The sequence below is a fragment of the Peromyscus maniculatus genome, chromosome 6, assembly GCF_049852395.1.
Source record: "Peromyscus maniculatus bairdii isolate BWxNUB_F1_BW_parent chromosome 6, HU_Pman_BW_mat_3.1, whole genome shotgun sequence".
Taxonomy (NCBI): Eukaryota; Metazoa; Chordata; class Mammalia; order Rodentia; family Cricetidae; genus Peromyscus; species Peromyscus maniculatus.
Window position 1 is genome coordinate 51,755,359 of NC_134857.1, and position 11,813 is coordinate 51,767,171.

The following is an 11,813-nucleotide window of genomic DNA, read 5'->3' on the forward strand; positions in this document are numbered from 1 at the left end:
TTTTCCTCTGTCTGATCTAGCCCTATATAAGTAGGACTCCCTACCTAGGGAATGCTGCTGTCCACAATGTCATGGATCTTCCTACAGCAATCAGCAATCAAGGTAATTTCAAATAGACAAGGTAATTTCACAGACCAACCCGAAAAAGACATTTACTCAAGACCCTTTTCCTAGGTAACTCTAAATTGTGGAAATTTGACATTTAAAATGAACCAAAGCCACCTGAAAGAAAATATTATACAGGGTAGTCTCCTAATTTATTTCATCACAGAACCCTCTTTCTCAAATAATTTGTGGGACTTTCCTCCCACCGGAGGCCTTTGGTGAACCACATTACTTGAAAATGCCTATATTTTTCTCTAACAGTCTATAATTTTTAAAGTGTAGTGAGCAAAATTAGCTATTATCACACTTCTCAGGCAGCAACTACTTTTCAGTAAGCAGACAAAACTAAGTAATTATATCAGTCAATGATGCAAATCTTGAAGAGTTTGGAGTAGAATTTTTGATGTTCTTGAAATTACAGAAATTTGATTCATGTAAAGTTTGTGGATAATTTCCCTCATTAAAACGCATGAAACTAGCTATAGTCATTGACCACGAAAGCAGTGTAGAAGAACACAATGCCTCTACTCAGAGATGCACCTGAAATTTCAGAGCCTACACACCTGAGATATGAATATACATGCTTCGGAACAACACATGCTATAACTTGTAATTGGAGAGATGAGTGCCACTCTGCCTACAGATAACTGTTCGCTTATATTTCACTTCACTAATTTTTTTTCCGCATGGAAAATTGCTAGCGTGATATTTAAAATTTGCAATCATCTTCTGCAATCACTACGTGTTTTGGGTGCTGCGTATGGTTTTGCTTCCAGAACTCATTGTATGCTGATAGTATTTGTACACATTTCTGCATCTTAATGTACTTCCATCAGCTTGTTCATGTCGCTGATAATCATGTAATTCACACATTTTAAGAAGTTTACCTAAGGAAAAAGTACAACTTCCTGTACTGCGGCAGGTGCCCCCGCCACTTGCTTCCCTTTGTGTACACAGTGAACCCAAATGCTCTCCACCTGTTTTATAAATTCTGTTCAGCACAAGGTTTAATCATTCCCAAGGAAAAATTTCCTACCCCCTGGACTATAACTATCAATGATTTTCGTTTTTGTGAAATGACTCCCACATAGGTACTTACTTTAATGGCCCTGTACTCTAGGCTCATTGATGACAGAGTCCCTATTAACCTTTGTAAGTTCTGAATCTCATAAAAGACTGCCATGAATACAATGAATGCTATATAAATATTAAAAAAACATTTTGTATAATATGAACAGTAAGTTTTGTGCCTTTATACAGGTGGGGATTATTGGTGCCAAAAAATTACAAAGGACTGAAAAAAATAATTTTTTAGTGCTATTAAATAACAAATAAAGCTAGTGATTGTCAAAAATTATTTCAAGAACACTTTCTTTTTTTTTTTTTTTACCAGATATTAGATATGGAAATTTTATTGTATGAAAACATCCACAATGTGAAGAGAGTAATTCATAATATGTAAATAGGCATTTTAGAGGGTTAATTATATAAACTTATGCTATGAGTAGATCTTTGATATCTTGCTTTTGTTGGTACTTTTTAATTTGTATATTAGCTATTTCATATTTTTCGAAGTTATATGTACTTGAATCTTCAAAAGCTAGATTTTAATTAAATAGAATGGCAAAAGGTATTTTATTGTTACAGTATTTTAATGTTTTATGAAGAAAATAGTTTTTCTAATATTTAAAATTCACTTCTTAAGGAACATTCAACCAAAGAGAAAAATAAATTGTAAACTTGCATCTTTTGAGTGTTTGACAGATAACATTCAGTCTACAATAGATGCCTTCCAAAACTAATTAAGGAACCATATTATTATCCATACAAACAGAACAAAAGCTCTGTGCAAGCATACACTCAGTCTCTGGAAATTCTGTCTGGACCAGCTGTCAATTTCTGGGCTTCTTTTTTTCCCCATTGAAGACTATTCATAAAATGGAGATAAACACATTCCCTTCTTGCAATATGGGTGTACCTTAAAATGTTTAATGCATCAGGGCATTTGGGAGATTATTTTAATGGATTTTTACCAAGTCATGTTTTGACAGTCAATTTAAATACATTTAAGTTAACACTATCACCTATGTTGAAATCCAGCAGGAAACAGGAAGGTTCTATTATGAAAGGCTGAAGGAACCAGATGATAAAGCATTCCATTCAAAATAAAAAACTCAATAAAAAAAATGAGTTAATCCAATTGCTATGCTTGAGGAAATATACTTTCCTGTACAAGTGCCTAAGCCTATGTCTTGTAGAGCGAGGAAACTCTTCCTGTGCACTCATATTTAATTCTCTCACTCACCAGTGAACTCTTGAACCACTGTATTATGATTGTGCATAATAACAGTAAATAGAATATTTTTCTCTTTCACTAACAAAATAAAACATGTCTGGCCTTTGACAAAGTTCTTAGCTTCAATAATAACATTGTTGTGTTTCCTATTCACTCACCTATGGTAAAAGCTGCAGGATGTTGCCAGGCTGTTTCCATTCACTCCAACATCACTTGTTTCACACTAAGGTTCAAATGGATGTCCATTTGTCTTTCATTCTGAACTCTGATTGATAGTTAGGAAGAGATGTGGGCACCTTAGCAATAGAAACAGTTATTATAAAATGCTACTTCCCTGGCAAGCTGGGTTAAAAAAGAAACACACACACACACACACACACACACACACACACACACACACACACACACACAATTGAGAAAGCAGAGAACAAAATAAGATATCACAAAAACAAGAACAATGTTTCCCTTTGAGGATAGTAGGGCTCTTAAAATATCTCAGAATGTTTTACTCAACGTAAGTGATGGTTTTCACTTGTGCACAAAGGAGTATCACTAATACTTTAATTAATTACATGAATAAATTAAACAAGCATTCAAGTCATTATACCTGGAAGAACACTCAGGTCTCTGGCCCAGCTATAAAATTAGGAACTGAACTCATCCTGCTGCCTAGTTTAGGTTTGGATTTGAATATGTATGAGTGTGGTTTGAGTGCTTGTACTTTTGTTCATGTTCTCTTATTGTTCTATGCAATAATGTGTAACATCAAAATCCTGGCCAAATAAAATGGTTTAATAGTCCCATTTCTATATGCAGAACTTGTTCACCCTTGAGTATCTAAAAATATTACAATTAAGATGACAGTATCCAATATTTATTTGTTGAATTCTGTGTGTGTCATTTCTTTTACTTCATCTGATTATCTAAGCAATTAGCATAATTATTTTAAGCTAAACCAATTCTTATATATTTTTTAAATCCCCCTTGACACTCTCTATGTTTTTTTTCTTATTTTCATCTCCCCCTTCTCCTTTTCTTTTCTTTCTAATAAAACCTGGACTGACCTTGCACTTCAGCTCTACCTGCCTCATTTTTCCTAGGCTAGAATTACAGGCTTGTGCTACTGTGTCTGGCTTGAGTTTCTCTTTCAATTATGACTTACTCTATCAAACTATCTAAAGTTTTTATTGTAAGTATTGTTTATGATACTGAGTCCACACTTATGCAATAACAATTAGTGAAAAAAAGAGCCCACGAATTTGAAAGAGAGTGGGAGTTGTATATTGGAGGCTTGGAGGGAGAAAAGGAAAGGAAGAAATGTAACTGTATTGTAATCTAAAATAATAATTACAAAAGATTAAGTTTTAATGTCTTTTGTGGGATTTTTTTTAAAGTAAAATCTGTTTTAGACAGAATGATTTATATAAGGCTTCTAGGAAAGTAAATGAACATATTTAATTGTTTTTCTCAACAGATTCAAAGGCACAAGAAAGTCAATGATTCAAAGGCAAATTTAAAAAAGAAACAGAAATGTTGGGAAAAGATAACTCTTGGAAGCACATCTGTCAGTCTTAAAAAGTGAAATGAGATCCATTAAGTAATTATCCTGTTTATCACTTTTTTGTTGCATCTAATGTGGCCACTGGAGATTGTCCATATACAAGTAAATTTGAGCACAGTTTTGTTTAGGAGTATTCTTAAATATTGAATTAATATTGTAAAAAGTTCATCTCTGGAATTATTTGTGGTACTCTAAGAAATGGTAACTTAATTTTGGAGGCCCCCCTCACCATGGCATCCAGTTTTAACTTGATAATCCATGTATTCGGAGAGTGTCATTGCATACCTATTCAGGGCAGGGTGATTATATCTAAACTTTTGTAAACAGTTATAATTTGAAATGAGCTTACTAAATAGTAAGTTTGATTAAACGTTTTACATATAGCCATAGTTTTGGTCAACCCATCTCCCCAGCACCCATCCTTTTCTTCTTAGTCTTGTTACTCCAGTATTCCCATCTCTTCTTTCCTATCACATGTATTCTATTATACCTACAATATATATTTAACCTACTTCTGGGCTAGTAGGCTGACATATGGCTTTTCTTTTGAGTTAGTCTTCCTTCCTTCTCCCAGAATTCCCCTGTACTTCTGGCCCCTCCTTGTTTAATGATTCCCACCTCTAGTATTCCACTTCCTTACTTTTGTCTTACCCACAATCTACTATCTGCTCTTCATGTGTTACCCTAGCCTTTCTTCAAGGCTCCTTTCTAGTTTTCTGGCTGCCTTGGTTACCTTTATGATATGTGAACAATATAGCCAGCCAAATTCCCAGCACATGTGAAAGAGGTGCTCTTTAGGCCTTACTGCTAACTCAGAAACTAGTAGTGGGTGACATGTGTGCAAAGGAAAATCATTCCTTCTTGTGGAAGTGGCCACTGATAGGTTTCCTGTGCTCCAGGGGGTATCCCTGAATCCATGCACATATTGGCAACACATATGGATGTGGTGAGTTTAAAAAAAAAGATCTGAACTTGCAAGTAGAAACTGATGGGGAGTATTATTTGGGGAATCAAGTTAAGAAAATTAAAGATGGATATGATCCTATTTCCTAGTATATAAATATGAAATTTTTAAAAATAAAGATTATTATTAATAAAATAAGCTATTTGGTAATACACTTAACAGCAACAACAAAAAGCAACCAAATGTACCCCTTTTGTTTAGCTTAAAATAGTTAAGAGGCTGATATTGGAATGTCCTGTATAATACAACTAAAATATTTTGGAAGAAACTTGCTTTTAAGGGACCTTAAATAGGGAATTTGCAAAATTTAAAAAATAAATTCAATTATAAAGACTTAAGGATGGGTTAAATTAAATAATTCCATCACATACTAACTTTGGTTCAAGAGACTCATTGGAGTATGATTTATTCACTATTTTTTTGTGATTTCTAATTATAAATAATTTTGATTTTGCAATTCCTAGTGGGTTTTTTCCCCACTTTCTTTGGTTTGAGATTGTCATGTAATTACAATGTTTCTTCTTTTCCCTTTCCGACCTCCAAACCTCCCAAATGCCCCTCCCCACTCTCCTTCAAATTTATGTCCTTTTTTTAAAATCAATTGCTGATTATTTAATATTTAATAAATGTTTTAATATTTAGCTAAATGTTAATATATGCATTTGGATACACATATATCCCTCAATTTGACCATTGAATCCATCTAATGTCACTTGTCTATGTGTTTTCAGGGCTGTGTGGAAGTAAACAACCAATTGGTGTGCTTTTCTCTGGGAAGGACCACTTCTCCCAATGTCAGCTTTCCTCAGTTTCCTGAAGTTCTTTGTGTAGGGTTGAGGCCCCATGTTTTTCCCCCTGTCCATTTGTCTATTTTAGAGTACTTGTTGGTGTTATCCTTGTTCCACTTCCATTTGGGAATTACACAATCTTTAACAGTACCAGCATTGTCATTTATGAGGGTTTCTAGGAATAATTCACTTTACTCACAAAACACATGGACACATACACACACACACACAAACTGAGAGAGAGAGAGAGAGAGAGAGAGAGAGAGAGAGAGAGAGAGAGAGAGAGAGAGAGAGAGACCTACCTACAAATAACTAAAGCTTTATCCAGGGAAGACTGTGCTTAGGGTCTTCAATATTTTCATAAAATAAGTAGAACGTCTGACATACTCAGTTTTGAATCCATATTTGCTATATGCCAAGTAAATTACCTAAACTGAAACATAATCATTTATTTATATATAACATTTGCTTAAAAAATTCGCTTTTCATTTTTATGAGGATTAAAAACTACATTGATAATAAAGTACCAAATGTACTTATTGAAAATTGTCTTTCAACAAATGGAAAAAATTCTTCAAGAGTTCATTGTATGAATCATTTCTTCCTGCAAACTGGTAGAGGGAGTGGTATTTTTTTATATTAATATGGGAATGTGACTATATAAGGAAGTGTGGATTATTTGTCTAGTGGAAATAGAAGATAGACAGGTGAGAAACCTATGAGTTTCTCCTGATAAGACATTTTATCTTGAGGAAGAATTGCAAGAGTAAACTACATAATAAGTCATATCACAAAAATTATAGTATATTAATATCAAGTTAGAAAAATAGATATTTGAAAATAACTTTTCTAATGTAGCATAATATAGTCTCACTGGGTAGAATATTTTGCACTAACTGAAAATGATTTAAGGTGGAAATGATACTAAAATATGTGCATGTTTACATATATATATATATATATATATATATATATATATATATATATATATATATATATATTTGGTTTTTCGAGACAGGGTTTCTCTGTGTAGCTTTGTGCCTTTCCTGGAACTCACTTGGTAGCCCAGGCTGGCCTCGAACTCACAGAGATCCGCCTGGCTCTGCCTCCCGAGTGCTGGGATTAAAGGCGTGCGCCACCACCGCCCGGCTAATGTTTACATATTTTTAAACACAAACTACCCATAGAAAATGCAAATATTGTCTTTGCAGACACCACTGTTCCCTGTCGCCACTTGCCACAGCCATGGTCAAGTCCACTGCCACTACAGCCATTGGTGAGCCCTTCGCCGAATCTTCTTCAAGCTATTTGCAGACGGAGTTCCAAAGACAGCAGAAAACACATGCTCTGAGTACTGGAGAGAAAGGATTCGAATAGGGTTCCTCCTTTCACAGAATTATTTCAGGATTCATGTGCCAGGGTGGTGACTTCATAAGCCATCATGGCACTGGTGGCAGGTCCATTTTCAGGGAGAAATTTGAGGATGAGAACTTCATCTTGAAGTACACAGGTCGTGCAAGCATATTTGTCCATGGCAAATGTGGGAGCAAACTCAAAGGTTCCCAGTTTTTTATCTGCACCGCTAAGACTGAGCGGCTGTATGGCAAACACGTGGTCTTCAGGAAGGTGAAAGAAGGCATGAACATGTGGAAGCCATGGAGCATCTTGGGTCCAGGAATGGCAAGACCAGCAATATGATCACCAGTGCCAACTGCAGACAACTCTTTTTGATTCATGGGCTCTTACCCACTAGTCCATTCCTTCCGTAGCTCAGGAGAACACTCCCATCCCATCTGATCTCACTGAAGTTTTTTGAGTACCTCATTTTCCTCAATCCCATCCAAATCTTTCTGGATTGTTTATGATTATGAATGAAAACTAAGTAAGAAAAAAAGGCAAATATTTGAGACATTTTTCTCATTTGTGCAAAGATCTTTTATCACCTTTACAGAAAACAAACAATAAAATAAAAGATAAAGGTTGAATTTTGTTTTTCCTAGTAAATCTCTATAGTTGTCTGTCTAACCTGGCAATAGTGTATCCAGTATTAGTTTCCTGACTGCCACTAAGTAGACACATTCACATTGTTTATGTTGTTCTGTGTGCACTTTTGTCTGTTTAATAGTCATTAAACCATGAGTAATAGAATTGAAGATGTCTGTAGCTAAATATTATGAATGACTTGAAACAGCCCACCATATTTGAAATAAAAATAAACTAGAACTCAAGTCATAACCATTTTTCCTGTATTTTTTTCTTTACTTCTTGAATGAACTTGACTTAAAAATTCCCCCATGCTTTTTCACATGACACTCAGTGGTTATATGAGCTAAGAAGTAGAATGTAGACTCAGCAACGGCTTGGAGACAGGTAATCACCAGCTAGCTTGATGGGTTTTCTGTAATAACAGTAAAAAAAATTAGACAAGTCTAAAATGAAATAGTGCATTTGAACCAGGAACTTCACTAATTTGAAAATACGTATATCAAAAATGCCACTTGCTAGGGCAACATGATAATGAACTAACAGCAGGTACCTATGTTGCCTTTCAGGCTGGGAGTCTTGTATACAACTGAACTGGGTATGAGTAATCATACGAAATGTCTTTTTTTAAAGCATCATTATTATGTAATTTTTTATTATTTTCTGTTTATGAATTCTTTGAGAATAATGTATTTGGATCAGATTTACCTCTGCTATGCTTAACTCCTTCCAGATCCCCGTCCATGGTGCAATTCTCTAAGAGTTCATCAGCAGATACTAGAAGATAAATTAAAAATCATGATCTGAATATATGTAAAACTCCCTGGGAAAGCTGAGCTTGATTCATTTCTGGACTATATCTGAATATAAATAGTAAATATGTTTCCTGTCATGTTGGGAGGCAGCTTTCTATGAGTTTCTCATGTTTCTGGACATGTTGTGAGAAGAGATACTGTCTGTCTTCATTACATGCTGTGTTTTAGGGAGTTTTCATGGTGAGTGGTGTCTTGGTGCATTTCATGACTTCTTGGGAGCAATGGATAGATTTGCCTTTTGTCTAGTATAATAAAGATGATGTGTTTGTGTAGGGTAAGGTTGAAGTAAGTTTGCTCACTGCCTATGCTAACATTGCATTCTGAGAGTGATAAAGTTTGAGTGTGTGTGTATGTCTGTAATTGTGTGTTCAGGCACATACATGCTACATACAGAGGAAGGTCAACCAACTTCTTTGGGAGTCATTTTTTGATCTTTTACCTTGTTTGAGGCAAAGTCCCTCTTGTTTCTGTTGCTAAGGCTCATACTCTAGCCTACATTGGGCACAGTCTCTTCTGCCTTTCTTTGTGCAGTTGGATCATGGGATGGCAGATAGTTGCTATGACCTCTGGCTTCTTCATTTACTGTGCCATCTTCCTGGCTCAGCATAAACTTTTTAGATATAAGTGAATCTACTGTATGTAACACACAGTACTGTCGCTTGAGTTTTTCGCCTTGTCCACAGTCAGGACAAATCTCTGTCACCCGCCAGTCCCACAGCCGCTCAGACCCAACCAAGTAAAAACAGACACTTATATTGCTTTCAAACCGTATGGCCGTGGCAGGCTTCCTGCTAACTGTCCTTATCTTGCTAACTGTGCTTTTATCTTAAATTGATCCATTTCCATACATCTATACCTTGCCATGTGGCTGGTGGCTTACTGGCGTCTTCACATGCTGCTGGTCATGGCGGCGGCTGCAGTGTCTCTGGTCATGGCGGCGGCTGCAGCGTCTCCTTCTGCCTTTTTGACCTTTTATTTCTCCTCTCTGTTAGTCCCACCTATCTTTTCTGCCTAGCCACGGCCGATCAGGTTTTATTTATTAACCAATCAGAGCAACTTGACATACAGACCATCCCCCAGCACAGCCAAGTGCAGACCATCTCAAACACCTGCACTCAGGCCCATGGTCCTAATCATCCTCTATACGGACCTGCTGGGTAACACCACAAAGAACCCAAGAAGGGCTCCCACAGGACAAACAGAACATCCCACAGCACAGTACACATACACCTTATTCACTGTTGGTCCTGTGAGTTGCAGAGGGCAAGGAGAATGCCATTACAACAGGGTTCCTGCTGCCTGTTTTAAATGGCTTGGATCAATGTCTATAAAACTGCCAGCCTAACTTGCCAGGTTTTAAGACAGGGTAGAATGTGAGAAATTCACAGTTCTTGGCAAAAGTTTATACTTAAATTTGTTCACTCTCTTTATTAGCATTCATTATCTTGTATCTATGTAAATCTTTACATGAACTTTTAAATTTTATTTCCTGTTTCCTTAAATGACATCAGGAATGTAAATAATAGCTATTAACCTGCAGTACAAGTTAATAACATGCATTATGTAGATTGGATGTATAAAATTTAAATGAGATTTAGATTAACTATATAAATAATGATTGTTGGGATGTATTGCTTTTGGAATTTGCTTATTGGGAATTCAATACTGAGAATAAGGAGAAATAATAGAAGATAAACACTGGAGTTTTGTTTTCTTATTTTATTTTTCTAAAATTCCTACAGCTTTGAAAACTTTGTAGTTTTTCCCTTTATTGAAAATGTGTTTTCTCTCAAATAATATATCCTGATTACAGTTCCCCCTTCCCTCTACTCCTCCCAGTTTCTCCCCACATCCTCTCCCATCTGGATCCACTCCTTTTCTGACTCTCATTAGAAAACAAACAGGCTTCTAAGGGATCATGATAAAATAAAATAATATATGATAAAATATAATAAGATAAAACAAAAACTAGCACATCAGAATAGGACAAAATAAACACATAGAAAAGGGCCCAAGAGATGGCACAGGAAAAAGAGATCCTCTCATTTGCATACCCAGGAATCTCATAAAAACAGTAAATTGGAAGTCATAATATATATACAAGTGAACTAACTGTAGGGTTAAAAAGAGTATATATATATATATATATATATATATATATATATATATATATATATATATATATATATATATATATATACAATCCCTGACATGACATTATAAGGTGACAGGAAACTCCGAAGAAGCTGTTGAGTTTGTTTTCTGTTGGCCATCAGCTGCTGGGAATGCAGCCTAACTTAAGAATATTTTGTTTCCCCAGTGATACTCCTTTGGAGAAAACCAAGTTTTCATTTGAAGGTGGTTATCAATTGGAGATAGCTTCATTCTTATTTATTGTTGAATAATATCAGCTGTGGATTTAGCCTATATTTTCTTTATCTGTTTGTCTGAGGGTAGGATCTAAGTTGGTTGTACTACTTGGGACTTTGACTAGAGATACTATGAGCATGGTTAATCTTTTCTTTAGTAAGGTTTACACAATACTTTGGTTAAGCAGGTGTTTCTGTTGACTTCTTTGGGCATATGAGTGGTATGGTTGGATTATATGGAAGTTCTATGTTCAGTTTTTAAAAGGTTGTATTGATTTTTATTTTATATGCTTGGTGTTTTCCTGCAGTGTATGTCTGTATGAGGGTGTAGGATCTCCTGGAACTGGAATTACATACCATGGTGAGTTTGTATGTGTGAATTGAACCTGGGTCTTCTGAAAGAGCAGCCAGTTCTCCCAACAACTGAGCTATCTCTGCATCCCTATTTTCAGTCTTTTAAATATCCTCTGTACAGAGAGTACAGAGTTCCATTCTCCCACTCATTGCTAACATTTTTTTGTTCCATTCTGATTATGGTGAGATGGAATCTCAGTGTATCCTGATCTGAATTTCTCTGATAGATGAAGTTGTAGAACATTTTTGCACATACTTAGTGGTTATTTACCTACTTTCAAAATGTGTCTATTTAGATCATTTGGCCATTCATTGATCAGATTACTTGTTCTTTAGTTACTTATTCTGTTACTAGTCCATTGCCAGATGAATAGCTATGAAGAGTTTTCTCACATTTTATAGTTTCTTTATTCATCTTGTTAGTTGTTTTCTGTGCCTTTTAATTTGATTCAGGATCACTGGCTATTTTTTGTCCTTATTTCCTGAGCTATTGTAATCTTGGTCAGAAGCCATTACCTACCCTGAGATCCTAGAGTTTCTGCTAGTATTTCAAAGTTTCAGTTCTTACTTTGAAGGTG

The 11,813-nt window shown here is 35.5% G+C and overlaps 1 long non-coding RNA gene across 1 annotated transcript; it reads left to right on the forward strand.

Annotated features, from left to right (window-relative positions):
• The first annotated feature begins 4,746 nt into the window (after nucleotides 1-4,746).
• LOC143273739 (uncharacterized) lies at nucleotides 4,747-7,942 on the forward strand. Its single transcript, XR_013051930.1, has 2 exons — nucleotides 4,747-4,908; nucleotides 6,926-7,942. It is a non-coding gene; the product is annotated as an uncharacterized LOC143273739 (long non-coding RNA).
• Nucleotides 7,943-11,813: the final 3,871 nt, after the last annotated feature.